The 16,336-nt window shown below is 38.4% G+C and overlaps 1 protein-coding gene across 6 annotated transcripts in view; it reads right to left on the bottom strand.

The window, feature by feature from the left end:
- The window catches only part of LOC129780624 (uncharacterized), a 38,995-nt gene that overhangs the window by 7,791 nt on the left and 14,868 nt on the right, over nt 1-16,336 (bottom strand). For 3 of the 6 annotated variants that reach the window (XR_008743975.1, XR_008743972.1, XR_008743973.1), the window contains 3 exons: nt 1,888-2,146; nt 1,397-1,828; nt 946-1,340 (listed from right to left, as the gene is read on the bottom strand). The exons of 2 other annotated variants lie outside the window; for them this stretch is intronic. The gene's annotated coding sequence lies outside the window, so the exon portion shown is untranslated. Of the gene's footprint in view, nt 1-945; nt 1,341-1,396; nt 1,829-1,887; nt 2,147-16,336 lie in introns of those variants that run through there. One more of the 6 variants, XR_008743974.1, reaches the window with a different exon arrangement.

Below are 16,336 nucleotides of genomic sequence, written 5' to 3' on the forward strand. Positions count from 1 at the left end.
GAACGAATGGTTTGACGACGAGTGCCGAGCGCTTCTGAACAAGAAAGATGCAGAGCGTGCAGCAATGCTGAAATGAGCGACACGACAAAACGTGGAACGATGCAGACTGAAGCGACGGCAGCAAACACATCTCTTTCGGGAAAAATGCGCCGCCTGGAAGAGAAAGAGTGTGAGGAGATGGAGCTGCTTTATCGTTTTCGAGAATCGCGGAAGTTCTCCAAGAAACTAAACGCCTCGCACACCGGTGCAGTGAACAACGACGATGTACCACCGTGACGTGAAGTTAAGGCGGCCATTAATCATTTGAAGAACCACAAAAAACCTGGTAAGGATGGGTTCAAACTTGTAGAGTGTATGCACCGGTTGATAGTCAGAGTCTGGGACACAGAACAGCTTCCGGAGGAGTGGAAGGACGGAGTAATTTGCCCCATCTATAAGAAAGACGACAAGCTGTATTGTGGGAACTACCACGTAATCACGATCCTGAATGGTGTCTACAAGATTCAGTCTCAGATCCTCTTTTGCCGTCTATCGCCAATGGTAAACAATTTTGTGGAAAGTTATCCATGGAAGTCGTGGAAGGTTGCTCGATGACGGATCAGAATTTTACACTGCGGCAGATCTCCAAAAATACCGCGAGTATCAGGTTCCTACGCACCACATCTTCGTCGATTTCAAGGCTGCATATATATCGACCGACGACAGCAACTGCCCACAATCCGTTTTGCCTGCCAAGATCGGGTCGATGAAATGTCAACAATCGACCTCAAATGCTGCCACCTTGTAATCGATTTATCGACCTTTCATATGCATTCATCGAACAACTTGACGCCACTTTTTTGCCAACATATGCAAGGCGTCGACCTGCATGTAACGCTGCTTCCAACACTGATCGTCTCTTGTTTGTATTGGTTTGTTATGAAACATGAAAAGGAAAAACATTGATCGATTTTAATCATTTTATTCAAAAAAACACAAAATGCATATAAAATATAAACAAGATATATAATGCAATCGGTGCATTCGGGTTGTCTGGATTGACGATTCGAATCCAGCTCCTTTTTCTCCTTGACACACATATGTGGCTGAGGAGGTTTCTTCAATGTGCGTGAAGCACGGGATCTCCGATGGGGAAAATTGCTCGAAATACTATCGATGGCCAGGTCCTGCTGCTGTTACTGATGATGCTGTTGCCCGGAATAGCACCCTGGACTTAAAGGATACTGCTGCGGGAAAGCTGATGCTGTTGGCTGGCGTGACAGAAGTGGAAATAAGCAATGTGGTGATGAGGGAAATCATCTTTCTCACTCGCCGATTGATTGAGTCGGATGTATTCATAGCTGAAACAAAATAAAATGATTAGTAAGTGAAAAGCAGAAATGAATTCCCTACTCACCAGTTGTATGATCCGGATAAAAATGCGAACTATTAAAATATCATGCGATTACGTTCGCTTACCTCGCCTATTTTCATTCTACTATACAACGGAATCAGTGCATTCGGGTTCCTCCGGGTGGTAATTCAGCTGAGCAAGTTGATAAATACCTCCTTGTCGTTGAGTTTTCGTGTCTGAAGAGGATTTTGAATGTGCGCGAAGCACGGAACCTCTAATGGGGAAAGTTCTTCGCAATACCATACCATGGTCAAATTCTGCTGCTGCTGCTGTTGATGCTGTCCCCCGGCATTGCCAACAGGGGTTGAAGGTTACTGCTGCAGGAAAACGGATGTTGTTGGCTGCTGTGATAGAAGTGGAAATCCGCACTGATGGGAGAAATCATCTTTCTCACTTACCGATTGATGGAAGCAAACGAGTCGAATGTATTCATAGCTGATAAGACAAGATAAAATAATTAATAATTAAAAAGCCGAAATATATTTCATACTCACCAGTTGTATGATCCATTTGTTTTTGTTTGAGATGACAGTTTAGCGGAGTGGAAAAAAGAACCACCAGTGATGCCATTTGGTTTGTTTAATTATTCAGTATTTTCGACTAACGAACTATCCGCGTTGACGATATAGGGTAATAGGCATGACAGTATGGATTTGCAGAAGGAATCAATACACTTTTAAAATGAAAATTATGAATGAACATGATTTTTCCTTAATCAAATTAGTACTCTATGTAAGTGAAAATCACCATTGCCTGCAAGTGGTGAAAAAACGTCATAAAAAATATGTTTTGAGATAATTTTATATTATAATGACAAGTTTTTTTGAGAATATCTGAACGTCTATAGAAAATAATTCAAATTAGGGTCATGACAACGTACTTTAAGTAGAAAAAATTATGCCAAGAAAAAAATTTCATACAAATTTTAGCAAATATAAACTGATTCGGGCCGACTAATATGATAGAGAATAGTTTGCCTCATACAAACTAATGCCGTATCCAGATGTCGATACCTAATCGTCGTCATCGTGAATAGGTAACAGCGTTACGGTCGTTGTTAGGTCGATGTTTTTTTCGTCGATTGGATTGTGGGTGAGTTTCGTGGACGAACATGGCTTTCCCTGAAAGCTAACAAAACTGATTCAGGCAACGATAACGCATCATCGTAGTGTGCCGATCTAAGACGATCTGTCGAAATCGTTTGAGACTCACAAGGGACTTCGACAAAGCGATGGACTCTCCTGTCCATTCTTTAACGTGGCGTTGGCAGGTGTTATGCGAAGAGCGGGCTTCAACATGTGGGCCACGATTTTTAACAAGTCTAGTCAGTTTTTCTGCTTCGCCGACGACTAGGACATAATCGGAAGAACACATGCGACGGTAGCTGACTTCTATACCAGACTGTAACATGAAGCAGGGCTGATTGGGCTTAGGATTAATGCGTCTAAGATTAAATACATGCTAGCAGAAGGAAAATTCTTGATAGTAGTGTTGTGATCGACGGCGGCGAGCTCGAGGTGGTAGTGGAATTTGTTTACCTTTGCCGGATGATAAATTCGTAATTCGACCGGTTGTTCTCTATGGGCACGAAGCATCGACAATACTCGAAAAGGACTCACAAGCCCTTGCTGTTTTCGAACGTCGAGTGCTCAGAAAAATATACGGTAGTGTACAGGAAAACAGAGCATGGAGTAGGAGAATGAACCTAGAACTGGTGAAATTCTACGGCGAACCCAGCATCTAGAATGTCGCCAAGGCTGGACGAGTGCGGTGCGCAGGGCATGTTGCAAGATTGCTGGATGGGGGTCTTCGTAGCCTCATTGGTTGCACGTTCGTTCACTAAGCGATCGATCGTGAGTTCAAAACTCAGGATCCTCAATTGACCATCTTTGTGTTGTTCTAGAATAACTACGTGGACAGAAAAAGCACGACTTTACACTCCCCCCTCCCCCTCCGTGGACATTTTTGCTTATATAATTAGTATAATTGAGGAAATAACTGGATTGCGCTTAAATTAAATTTTAATTCCATTTAAGTTTTTTTTTTCAAATTTTACTAGCTGTACCCTGCCACGCTTTGGCTATCTAGTATTCCAACATGGAAACGCGCAACATGCAGTTGAACAATCCGCACCCGATTTTACATCACACAATTCCAAAGATTGATCTTGAGCAACGCCAAACGAATAAAACTAAATGGATTTAAAATCATTAACGGATACAATTTTAGTTCACGATTTTTTAAACAGTTGCAAAAAAATGTGTTGCTACCACATAGAATACGTATTTAATACTGGAAAGTTGATTTAGGCTCACAGCTTAACTCCAGAAGTGTGCTTATTCCATCTGAAAATCTTAAAGCTTCCTGAGGGGTTGGCAGTAGCAACAACAATCCTTTAAGTGAATTTTATATTGTGTCATAATATGAGCTCCATCAGTGGCGAGCTTTTCGAGTTCATGAAGCGCACAAAATCAAACAGAACAATTCTATATGCATAGATTTTTTTTATCAATTAAAAAAAAAATTCAAGAAAAAAAAAATTGGAATAGAGACCGTGCACTGATATCTAAAGATCTTTATTTTATAAAAGATTGAGGAATAAAGGGGACATTGCAAGAAAAGATAAGACGTTTGCTTTCAAAGTTTCTATAAATTTTAAAAATATATTCACAATAACAATCCAATCAACCTGATTATTTCGCTTTTATTTGATTCATAGAAAGTTTCAGTAGAACTATTTTCTACAGAGGTATTCTCTATCGAATGATCCGTTTATCCTTTAATTTTGAATCATGAATATTTCATGGAATGATGAACGCACCGCAAATCGATGGCAAATCCAATCAACCTGATTATTTCGCTTTCATTTGATTCATGGAAAGTTTCAGTAGAACTATTTTCTACAGAGGTATTCTCTATTGAATGATCCGTTTATCCTTTAATTTTGAATCATGAATATGAATATTCTGCAATAGTTCCGGGAATTTTCAGAGGGTTCTAATAGCGTATTAGAAATATTTTCAATTTATATATTTCAATTTTTCAACTGCTTATTGACCATTTTTCATTGAGTGTCTAGATGGCTCTCAAAACGCTCGCGGGGAAAAATTACCACCCCTATTCTATATTTCGATCGATTCGAAATATTTAGATCGACTTGATAAAATTCCGTTCTGTATTCCGTTCAAGTTGTTTTTGGCATTTCGTTCGATCTGCTTCTCTTCGAACATTAAATGGGCAAAAAAATAGGGAATGCAAAATTATATCTCGAACGAAATAAAGGTTACGAACGGAATGCAAATCCGGCGGAATGCAGAATCGGCGTATACATCAGAAAACTCACGACTCATTGAATTTTTACTAAACTTGCCCGAAAAGTTATTTGTATTGCTCTTTGGTTTTCTTCGCTAAAATCCTTATCAAAACATCACTTATCAAATTCTAAAGAGCAATTCAACGCCAAATTAATCAATCGCTGCCCCGATCCTCCCCATTTTTTTATTTTAAATTTGTACATTTTTGGTTTGAAATCCGCTGCTCGATTGAAATAAGTTTTTGAGAAATAAATTATTTTAATATAAAGTTAATTGATTCCTCAAAAACATGAAGAAATGTTAAACCCATTTCAGGCCAAGCGTTCGAAAAATCGAACAGCAACATTGATAATTTTTCATGGCTTGGGAAAGCTACCAGATGGTATTAGCTATCACTTACCATCACTTGGCCATCAATTTCATTCGATTTTGTATAACTTTATCGGACAATAAATTCGGATTATAGCAACTATGTGCGAAAAGTACATAACCTCACATAACCTAATAAAAAAACAAAACCTTCTAAAATGCAAAAATATGTGAACTTTCTTACATTATTACTTTGATAAAAGAACACACATTGTGATGTAGAAAAAAAACCATTGGATTGAACATCCTACAGTAAATGTAAGTTTTAGCCAATGTTTTTGTTTTGCGATTTTTCGGTTTTTTGTCATTTTCCGGAAAACGGAAGGACGGAAAAAATAATTCTTGATGATTTGGGTTTCTATAACGCTAATAATCAAAATTACACCAATGGAGTTCGTAAAAAAATATTTTTTACAGCTTGGTCGTTAATGGGTTAAACTGCTGAGAAAACTTTCTCATAAATTAAATAGAATATCGAAAACTATTATATCTGTTTGAAATATTGCTATATATAAGTTGTTAGGTAGCTGATTCGAAATATATCAGGTGATAGAGGATCGTATTTGACGAAAAAAATCTTCCACGCTTATGATCAAATCTCATCTACGAAAGAATTATTGAACTTTTCCTTGAGACCTTTTTTTACCTTAAACTGACTTTAATTCAAAAATTACGCTGCTTAGCACGATTGAATTGCTTTCATTTGAGAAAATTGTGCATGAATTATGTTTTGAATCATTTAAATTTTTGCAAGATAAAAAGAAGGATAACAGTGTAGTGTCAAGGAAAGAATTGTAGAATAGCTTGAACAGCTTCAATTTGGTTGATAGAAACAATCCAGTTTCACTAAACTAAACATGTAACCTGTACACGATTAAAATCTGGCTCTGATACAGCTAAAATACTAATGAGCCTAAATAAATAAATAAATGGGGAAAAAAAGATTGCCGGACAGCAGCTCTGCAAAGATGGTGTTCGCATCGAATTCGGTAATTGGCAAGAATCGGTGCAGCCGGGAGTTGAAGAACTGCAGCTATCAACCGAGTGCATTGGCAGAATAATGTTGTGAATAAGATCCAATCTCTTCAAGAGATGTAGCATCATTGTAAATAAATAAATAAATAATTGAATACACCGAGAAAACACATTCGACCTTTGTGTCTAAGCTCATTAGCGAGAAACAAAAGGTAAATGAAGACTGTGATAAAGCCTTTGTATCAGTGATCAATGAGTAGAGAAGATATAGTTATGCGATTGACGACAGCCAACTTGAACAGAAATGTTTTGTTTTCCTCTCCAATGTCAAAATCTTATGTAAATATTATGTGTTATGTAAGTAATATGATCGAAAGAATGAGTCAAAAGGAATTGTCATCCGAATTAAACATCTAAAATATTTGATGCTTCATTTTTATTCTATTAGTGATGTCTGGTCACTAAATTCAGTGTCAATATGCTTTAAGGAAAACACGAGTACACTAGTTATACTAATGTACCAGGTTATTCATCTTTTTTTTTCTTATCTTTAATTTTCCGATTATTAGTTTACATCGATTTCGGTAATTAGTTATACATCCCTTAAGACAAATTAAGTACATTTCATAGCGCTCTGTGTACTGGAGCGAGTAGATCATTTGATAAAGTAATTGAAAATATAAGGAAAGGATAAATAAATACAATATAAACGGGCTGATTTTTCAAACATATTTATGGAATGTTTATCACATAGCCTATAATGAAAGCTTGAATCTTATTGATATTTCATTTCCCAATCAACGTATTGCTTAGATCTTAAAGAATGCTCAATCCAACGTCTATATGGCCAGTAGAGCTCGTGGAATGAATTTTGTTTAGTTCCAGTTAAAATGTATGATTGCGGTTAGCAAAGCGAAGTGAAATGTGGGCATTGTATGATCGTGATCAACTTTACTTGATTACTCTCGACGTTAAGTGTAGTACGGAATGGTTAATATTGTATAGCTTGAATACTTGCTCATTTGCTGAAGCATAAATATATGTGTATTTTTCTCAGTACTTCGATATAATGCGTTTTTGCGATGTTCACTTTGGTAAAACTTCTAGCGGTTTCAACTACCTCCGGTTTTATTCATCTTTGGTTCAAATGGATAATTGAGCTGGTATTTTAAGAGAGGATTTTTTTGATGACTGAAGCTAAAGTTCTTTAATCACTGCAATTAGTTTTGTTCTATATTTTCAGCATGCACACGTCCTACACCACTACAGACTAGTACCAAAAACATGTTAGTTGACATCGGGACTGACTTAAAAAAAATAAAAATTTCTTGTCTAGCGTCTTTGTTCTCTAGCTAATACTCTTTGAAATTGGGGCTCGCTTAATGTAAATATATATCGTTTGCTATCGTTATATTCATGTATACACTATATAGGCAATTGTTATGTTGACTCTAGCTGACATTCTGTTCAATTTTATTCATTCGTTCACCGACTTCAAGGGTGGTATGTTACCCTATACATCTGTGTTTTATTGTTTTTTTTTCTTTTTAAAAGAAAGACTACAACTAAATTGAGCGAAATATCAAGTAAAAGGGCAGATCAAAATTAACAGTTCGGCTGTTAACTTCATAAGGTTGACGTCTAGGCGTTGACGTCGATGGCGCCTCTTGCAAAAATCTACTTGGATACGTGTCAAAATTTGACAGCAATCGGTCGAGTGATTCGTGAGTTACAGCATTGGGAGTGAAGCAACTTTTGTTATTGTGGAAAAAATTGAAAAATCCGAATGTATTAATAAAGCATTGCTTTCTGATGGAAAAAATACAGTGCAAACCAAAGCGTGGCTTGACAAACGTTATCCGGACTCTGCTCCAGCTATTCTGCCCATGTTTGCAGAAGAGACGTAATCACCAACACCATTAGTGTTGATAAAACGCATTTTTGTTGTTTTTTTTGTCTACAAGCGTAACCATGCAAATTTCCAATTAAATAATCTGTCTAGTTGAAGGATGTTATCGGCAAAAAGAGGGCCTAGGAGATTTTGCGAATTAAAACATATTTTTTCATTTGGAAAACGTTTGCGTCTATTTATAGCTAGACGTAATCACCAGGTTGCTCTGTCTGTAGCGTTAGTATTTACATTTCCGATAATAGTCAAAACGCCTCCGTCGGCAGTTTCAATTGTTATTGGATAAAATCAAATAGGTTTGGAAGAAATTTTATGAAATGTCTGGAAAAGGTGCTCTGGATTTGTTGCGAGTCTATGATAGTACTTTTTTCCTGAATACTCTGGGATATGATAAAAACAGCAGGTTCGTGTTTTTCAATCAATTGAATTTGTAAAGGCAATCTGCAATGTTGGTAGTTTTAGCAACATGATTTACCGATATCACGATCATTCGCATGGTGGAGTGATTTACACCAACGGTATGAGTAAATGTTGAGTATGTGGAATAATTCGATGTCGAATTCGAGGAGTTATAATGCTAAAAACCAATATTATTTCAATTTTACTACTGATCTGATTGTTTCGTTATCTACTTAATTATAACATTAAAAAACATTAAAAAACACAATTCATTCTCTTTGTTCATCGCAGTGCAGTATACAAAAATAGTAATATATTAATCTATTAGGAAACACTAAGTAATAAGACATGATCGTGACAGGCATGTTTGGACTCTACGAAGAATGTGATTCAAGATAATAGCACATAATACTGATAATTGTTGATTTTCGAACGATGTTTGAAAGGTGTATGGAACTGCGTCTGTTATGCGGACAAACGGTGATTTTTCGGGAACGTTTTTTTCAAAATTGCTCAAATGTTTTCGAACAAACAATGTTTGTTTGCATGTTGAGCAAACGTATTACATTGCGTAGAATGCAGAACGGCGAAAAAGTCGATTTTGTTCATTTTGTCGCTTACGTCTCCTATACAAACATGGGCGCTCGACATTGGAGGCTCGTAGCTCGTCAGTCAACTACACGATGCGTCGAATCATCGAGCGCCTAGCATTCGAGGGTGTTCGTAGCATCGTGTAGCGCTGGCTTAAGCTGTTTAATCGCAATAAAGTTGAGTTTTTGCGTCGATATGTGATAATGGATGAAACATGGCTCCATCACTACACGCCAGCGTCTAATCGACAGTCAGCGGAATGGAGAGCAAGCGATGAACCGAATCCAAAGTGTGGAAAGACGCAACAGTCGGCTGGCAAGGTTATGGCGTCTGTATTTTGAGATGCTCGTGGAATAATTTTCATTGACTATCTCCAAAAGGGACAGACGATCAACAGCGACTATTATATAGCGTTGTTGGAGCGTTTGAAGGTTGAAATCGTACATAAACGGCCTTTTGGCGAAGAAAAAAGTACTGTTTCATCAAGACAATGCACCGTGTCACAAATCAATGAAAACGATGGCAAAATTACATGAAGTGGGCTTCGAATTGCTTCCGCATCTACCGTATTCTCCAGATCTGGCCCCCAACGACTATTTTCTGTTCGAAGCCCTGAAGAGAATGCTCGCTGGCAAGAAATTTGAGACCGATGACGAAGTAATTACCGAAACTGCGGCCTATTTTGAGGAAAACTCGAAAGAGTACTATAATAATGGTATCGAAAAGTTACAAGATCGCTATAATCGCTGTATCGCCTTCGAAGGCAATTATGTTGAATAATAAAATTGAATTTTGCGAAAAAAATAGTTCTACTGTGTTACCTTATAAACCTTTTAGCCGAACTGTTAATAAATGGAACAAAGTGGAAAATTATAGATATTAATATTTATCATTTGCTAGTGGTATACTAAAAATTCTGGTTTGGAATGGCTATCTGGCTATCCCATCCGCCGTTCAGAGAGAATAAAATCGAAACCACTGAAAAAATATGTAAAATTCTAGAGAAATTATTATTTCCTTCGAATATTTAGTTAGATTTTAGAAGGACTATACTGTAAGTGTAGATTGAATGAGAATGAATAAAAGAAATCAGTTTTAATAGTGAACTGAGTACGTGAGGTGTCACTCGATAAATTGTGTTACATTTATTTATCTCATAAAGAGCATAAAATGTTGAAACTCAATGGATGAGTTGATCCATTGAAGCTCAAGTGGACGAAGAATGTCACGAGAGATGAAACAAACAGCCGCAGAGTCCAGGTACGGATTAACGGCAACAATGAAAAAGAATATGTTCTGGAAGGAATAAGAACTATGAAGAATCTCCAACCCTCAAAGAAGTTATGGTGTGAAAGTACCCATACTTGAAAAATCTGCCACTGAGCAGCTATAAAGACTCTGACAATTCTGATAGGACTGAGTCAAAGTCATCTATTAATCCCATTTGAAAGGCGAATGAGGAAACCCAACGAGCCTACAGCTCTAAGAACCGAACTCAGATGGTTCATGTTTGGCAATCTATCGAAGAATGTGCAAGGCATGCACATAATGGTGATACAACAACAAGAAGACGAAATGAGCAAGGCGTAATAAAGATATTTCCACCAAAGGCTTCGGAGTTAAAGTGGTCATGAATCTACCAAAATCAGCAGAAGAAGAAATATTGAAAAATACAGTACAAAGATGGTAGATATGAAGTTGGTTTGCTATGGAAAGATGAAGCAACGAAATTTCCAAATAACTACAATAATGCAGCAAGAAGGCTGACAACAAGTGAAAAGATGCTAAACAAACACCCAGAGTTGAGAAAATGGGCAATAGAAAAATTTGCGGATTACGAGAAGAAGGATTATATCCGCAATCTGACAGCTGAAGAAATTATGCAATCAGTACCGAGAGTATATTATCTTTCACACTTTTTTGTGCACAACAAAAATAAGATGCAGCCTAAGCCAAAGTTGGTTTTCGACGCGGTGGCAAAAATACAAGGTGTATCATTCAACACGGAACTGTTATCAGAACCGGATGCTATACAGTCTGTTCAATAAATAAGGGGACTTTTTATTTAAATCGTGCAACACGTAACGCCATATGTTGAACGTTGATATTATTAGAATGGTAAAGGTCTCACCTTTCAAGCGGATCCAACTATATGTAAATCGATTAACAGGTTAAAAAGATTACGCGTTTTGTGCTTGTGTCGTAAAAATACGATGGAACAAAGAGCAAACATTAAATTTTGTTTTAAACTTGGAAAAACATTCAGTGAGACGTACGAATTGATGCAAAAAGTGTATGGTGATAATTGTTTAGCTCGTTCAAACGTTCATAAGTGGTTTAAACGATTTAGAAATTGGGCCTGATCATAAACGTCACTTCACGGTGAATACGAAGTGAATTGTATACAACCTTATTACGGCTGTCACCGTGTGTGTAGAATCCAGAAGAGTTCATCCGTCGTGGCGTTTTTGATGAACTCGGTGTTATTATGAATACCATGATACGGTCATGTCACGGAGAAAAACAGGTATATTTGTCACTTGTGTGTTAGATGGTGAAAGCTAGTCACGCGGAATGGAGTAAGTTTAATTTCGTATTTATTTAGCTTTTTTGCTAACATTTTGAATATAATCTTGTCTTGTTTAAGAAACAAAAGATAAACAAACAGCAATTTACCCGCCTGGTGGCCTTTTTAGAACGAAATTCTGACGTATCGAGAGGACGTAAATTTGTTATTTGGATTCGGTAAATGCGCTATGGGATGTAATTAAGGATTGAAAATGTAGCTCCCGTAGGCCCATTGAAACATGGCGAAGGTCTACTTCCGATTGTCCTGAATGAACAGAAATTTTTTGTTTCTATTTTTAGGATTAGACTAAGAGAGAGTTCCAATACCATAAAATGGCAATGGAGGCCACTGGCCCAAATACGATCATTATGATTGATTATGCATAATATTGATTTGTTCATATAAAATAATAACTATAAAGTTTTTCCAACATTGCAGAGCTAGTTTTTGTAATTCAAACATTCACAATTGGCGTGGAGGCGATCTGGCGTAGTGTTAACATCCATACCTCTCACGCCAAGGTCACGAGTTCAATTCTCACTCCCGACATTCTTCCAAAAATGGGAGTAAAAAGTAACGAACCAGCCAAAAGCGTTGAAAGTCACTATAATAGAGAAAAAAAATCACAATTGGCGGACCAGACCAGAATCAGGACGATAGTTATAACTTTTTACGTTATAGATATTTTCAACGGTATTGTTTTGGAGACATACTTTGAATGAAAGTATATTAAAAAAGTGCTGACCATTTACTGTTTAAATAATTAAATCAAATTTCATGTCCCGTATATCAAATTACACGAGTGTGGGAAAGATAAGAGGATTAAACTTCAGAATCCCATATGAGAGCTGAGATTATACCGATCGTGAGGTGGATAAATTCGGGTTTGTTCTGAGATATAGAAGATATTATTGTTCATCAACATTGTAGAAACGGTTAATAAAAAATTATTCTAAATATTTTTCACTACTCAAACGAGTAAGACAGAGCTAACTACAAGAGTATGCGAGATTTCGATTATTAAACATAATATTCATGTTTTATCTCTAAGGTTACATTACATTCCTATATGTTCAACAACTACATTATTCCCGAGCAATCAAGTATTCCTCCTCATCTTTGAGCCAGCATTTGATTCAGCAAACTAATCATCGAGGTATAATCGCAAACCTGTCATTCTAAAACATACGATTAATTAAATGAAATATTATCTCATACGCTGTATTAATTTTACTTACATAACGTCAAACATCCGAAATTATGCAACCGACACAACGTTTAAACACCCGACATTATGCAACCAACATGTCTCTTATAAACGGGAAAGGACACTTTCACTTCACGTAGTTCATTTTTACACGCAACTGTCCGTGACAATGATGATAGACACAAAAAGATTAAGTGAAATGTAAATGACGTGAAAGCGTGCGTGCCAGTGATGTTCGTGATCAGGCCCATTGTCGTGAAGATTTGAATGATGATGAAAGCAATAGAAACATTAGTCGTCCAGGAAGAAGTAATCGTACTGAATTGGTGGAAAAAGTCCGCGAAATCATTGCTATTGACGGAAATTTCACTGTTAGAATGTTGGCTGAAGAATTCAATTCATCCGCTAGTACTATTTGGATAATTTCAACTGTCGATTAGGGTAAAAGAAAGGTCTGTGCAAGCTTTGTTCCACATCAATTAAATGAAGACCAAAAAATCGTTTGTGTAGAGCACTGTAAAAACACCATTTCAACAGCTGAAAACGATACAGATTTGCTTGATTCGGTCATAACTGGTGGTGAAACATGGTGCTTTAAATATGACCCTGAAACTAAGCGTCAATCTGCAGAATGGAAGTCGAAAGGCGAGCCAAAACCAAAAAAAATGCGTTTTCAGAATTCCAGAATCAAGACAATGTTGATCACGTTCTACGATTCCAAGTGTATTGTACACGAGGAATTTGTTCCAGAAGGTCAAACTGTTAATGGAGAATTGTTCGCGTTAGACCTGAATATTCAGAGGAGAAACAACTGTTTTATTGCATGATAATGCTTCACCTCACAAAACCAAAAAAGTTCGTGAATTTTTGATGAAAAAAACAGATTCGTGTCATCGACCCTCCGTATTCTCCTGACCGTGCGGCTATTTTCTGTTCCCTAAACTGAAAACTGCCATGAAAGGAGCGTTTTACGATGATATTCCAGCCATTCAAGCGTCGTGACACAGGTGATAAAGAACATTTCTTTAGATGACATGAAAGAGTCTATGCATAAATTGGTTGATCGTTCTAAACGCTGTATTGAGTCACATGGAGACTATTTCGAATAAAAAATAACTTTCAAACATATTACGATACGTGTTTTATTCTATATCTTAAAAGTCCCCTTATTTATTGAACATACTGTGTACAACGTCCTTGTTCGGCGTTTTAATGAGATTCCGAGAAGGAGCAATTGCTGTATGTGAAGACATAAAAGAGATGTTCCATCAAGTACGAAACCAAGCTGAAGATCAACATGCTTAGAGATTCTTATGGAGAGATTGTGACAGCAGCATGAAACCTGATGTATATGTTATGCGGGTGAAGACATTCGGATTAACCTGCTCACTGTCATGTGCACAAGCGGTCAAAAACTACAACGCTGAAACATTCAGAAAATATTGTCCAGTGGCAGCTGAAGCAATCATAAAGCAACATTATGTCGATGATTATCTGGATAGTTTCGAAGAACCCGATAAGGCAGCCAGATAGTACAACATGTTATGAAAATTCACGATCACGCAAGTAACATTAGGAACTTTTTGCTGTCGGTGCGATAGGTGCCGCGTTTACTAACTCCGGACAACAAGCGCAACCGTGAGACTGACGTGAGACGTCACTCGCCGGGCCGTAATTTGAGTCGAATAAGGCGGTCACCCCTGCCACGGAGGTCTACTTTGCAGACCTCGAGAAAACGTATTTTTCAGATGGACTAAAGAAGTTGGAGCATCGCTGGGTCAAGTTACTCGATCAAACAAGTTACATCGAAAAGCTTATTCGACGATTCGGACACGATGAAGCCAAGACTCCGAAATTGCCGATTGACCCCGGATACCTCAAGCAAAAGGAGGAGTGTGTATTCCCAACAAACACGTCATTCTGTAGTCTGGTAGGCTGTTTGCTTCACGTTTCGTTCAACACTCGGCCGGACATTTGCGTATCCGTCTCACTACTGGGCAGAAAAGTTACAAACTCAACTGGACTGGACCGAAGCCAAGCGAGTCCTTCGATATCTGAAGACTACAAATAACCATCGTCTGCACCTAAGATCCGGATGCGGCGAGATGGAGTGTTTCGTGGACGCTGATTGGGCCGGTGACGAAGGACGCAGAAAATCGCATTTCGGATTTATGCTGAAGTTCGGCGGTGGTTTTGTCGACTGAGGAACACGGTAGCAAACATGTGTCGCCCTTTCCTCGACGGAGGGCGAATTCGTAGCGTTGGCGGGCGGATCTCAGCATCTAATGTGGTTTCGAAAACTACTGGGCGACTTACAACAAGCTCAAGCGGAACCTATCATCGTATGGGAAAATAACTAGTCGTGCATTAAGATCGTCGAATCCCAGCGTCTCGAGAGACGTTCCAAACACATAGATACAAAGTACGCTTTCACGAAGGTTCTACACCAACAGCAAATCATTGATCTGCGTTACATGCCAATCGAGCGCATGGAGGCCAACATCATGACGAAGCCGTTGGACCGTGTGAAGCTAGACAGACACCGAACTGCCATCGGAGTGAAATATCCAAACGAGACATCGAACCAGCATCGTTGAGGAGGAGTGTCAGGTTACACAACCGTGTGACACTGATGCAAGTTCGACCATGACAACTTATCCCATTTCTACACACATACTCGTTGCTATGGATACGGTAATAAATAAAAAATTTCATTCCATTTCCGTCACATAGAGAGTAACTAGGCTTTTCCATTTTGCTCCATTTTTACATTATCCTGCGATACAAGGGAGGTTGAAAAGAGTTCAACCGGTATGTAAATGGAATTCTACCGGGAGATTGGAGAGTGAGAAGGTTGAATGTTGAATGACGAATAATGAACCGAGATTGAATTAAATCAGAACATCGAAAGACGGCCGACGACCCGAAGCGACAAGAAACTCCAAAGGATGCTGAAGAAAAAGATCGAGAAAAAAGTGGCTACATTGTTGCATGCGCTTGGCCGGAAGGTCGGTGCAACCGGCCAAACAGTGAAAAACATGGCGAACATGGAGGGGAGGCGATCTGGCGTAGTGGTAACATCCATACCTCTCACGCAGAGATCACGAGTTCAATTCTCACTCCCGACATTCTTCCAAAAATGGAAGTAAAAGTGACGAACCAGCCGAAATGTGTTGAATGTCACTATAATAGCGAAAAAAAAATGGCGAACATGGACATACATGTCAGAAAGCGGAAGTCCCGTCCACTGTTCTCAGAGCTGCAGGCAATGACTCAGCGGCAGCGGCTGAATAAGATGCTCAAGTCGATTTTCCCGCCGAATCGCTACTTGGCGGTGGTGATGGACGACGAGATCTATTTCACCCTGGATGGCAACGACTGACAGGGCACTTCGTATTTTACTTCCCCCACGAAAGAAGTGAGCTCCGAAGTAAATTTTAATACACACACCAACTTCCCCAAGAAGGTGCTGCTGTGGCTGACAATCAGCGAGAAAGGGATGTCAAAGTCGCTCTTCTTTAGCTCCGGACTGGCCTTGAAAGGGGAAATTTATAGTACGAAGTGCCTGCCGGAAGTTGCGGCGTTCGTCAAAATATACCATAAGGGCGAA

This window comes from Toxorhynchites rutilus, chromosome 3 (assembly GCF_029784135.1).
Source record: "Toxorhynchites rutilus septentrionalis strain SRP chromosome 3, ASM2978413v1, whole genome shotgun sequence".
Lineage (NCBI taxonomy): Eukaryota > Metazoa > Arthropoda > Insecta > Diptera > Culicidae > Toxorhynchites > Toxorhynchites rutilus.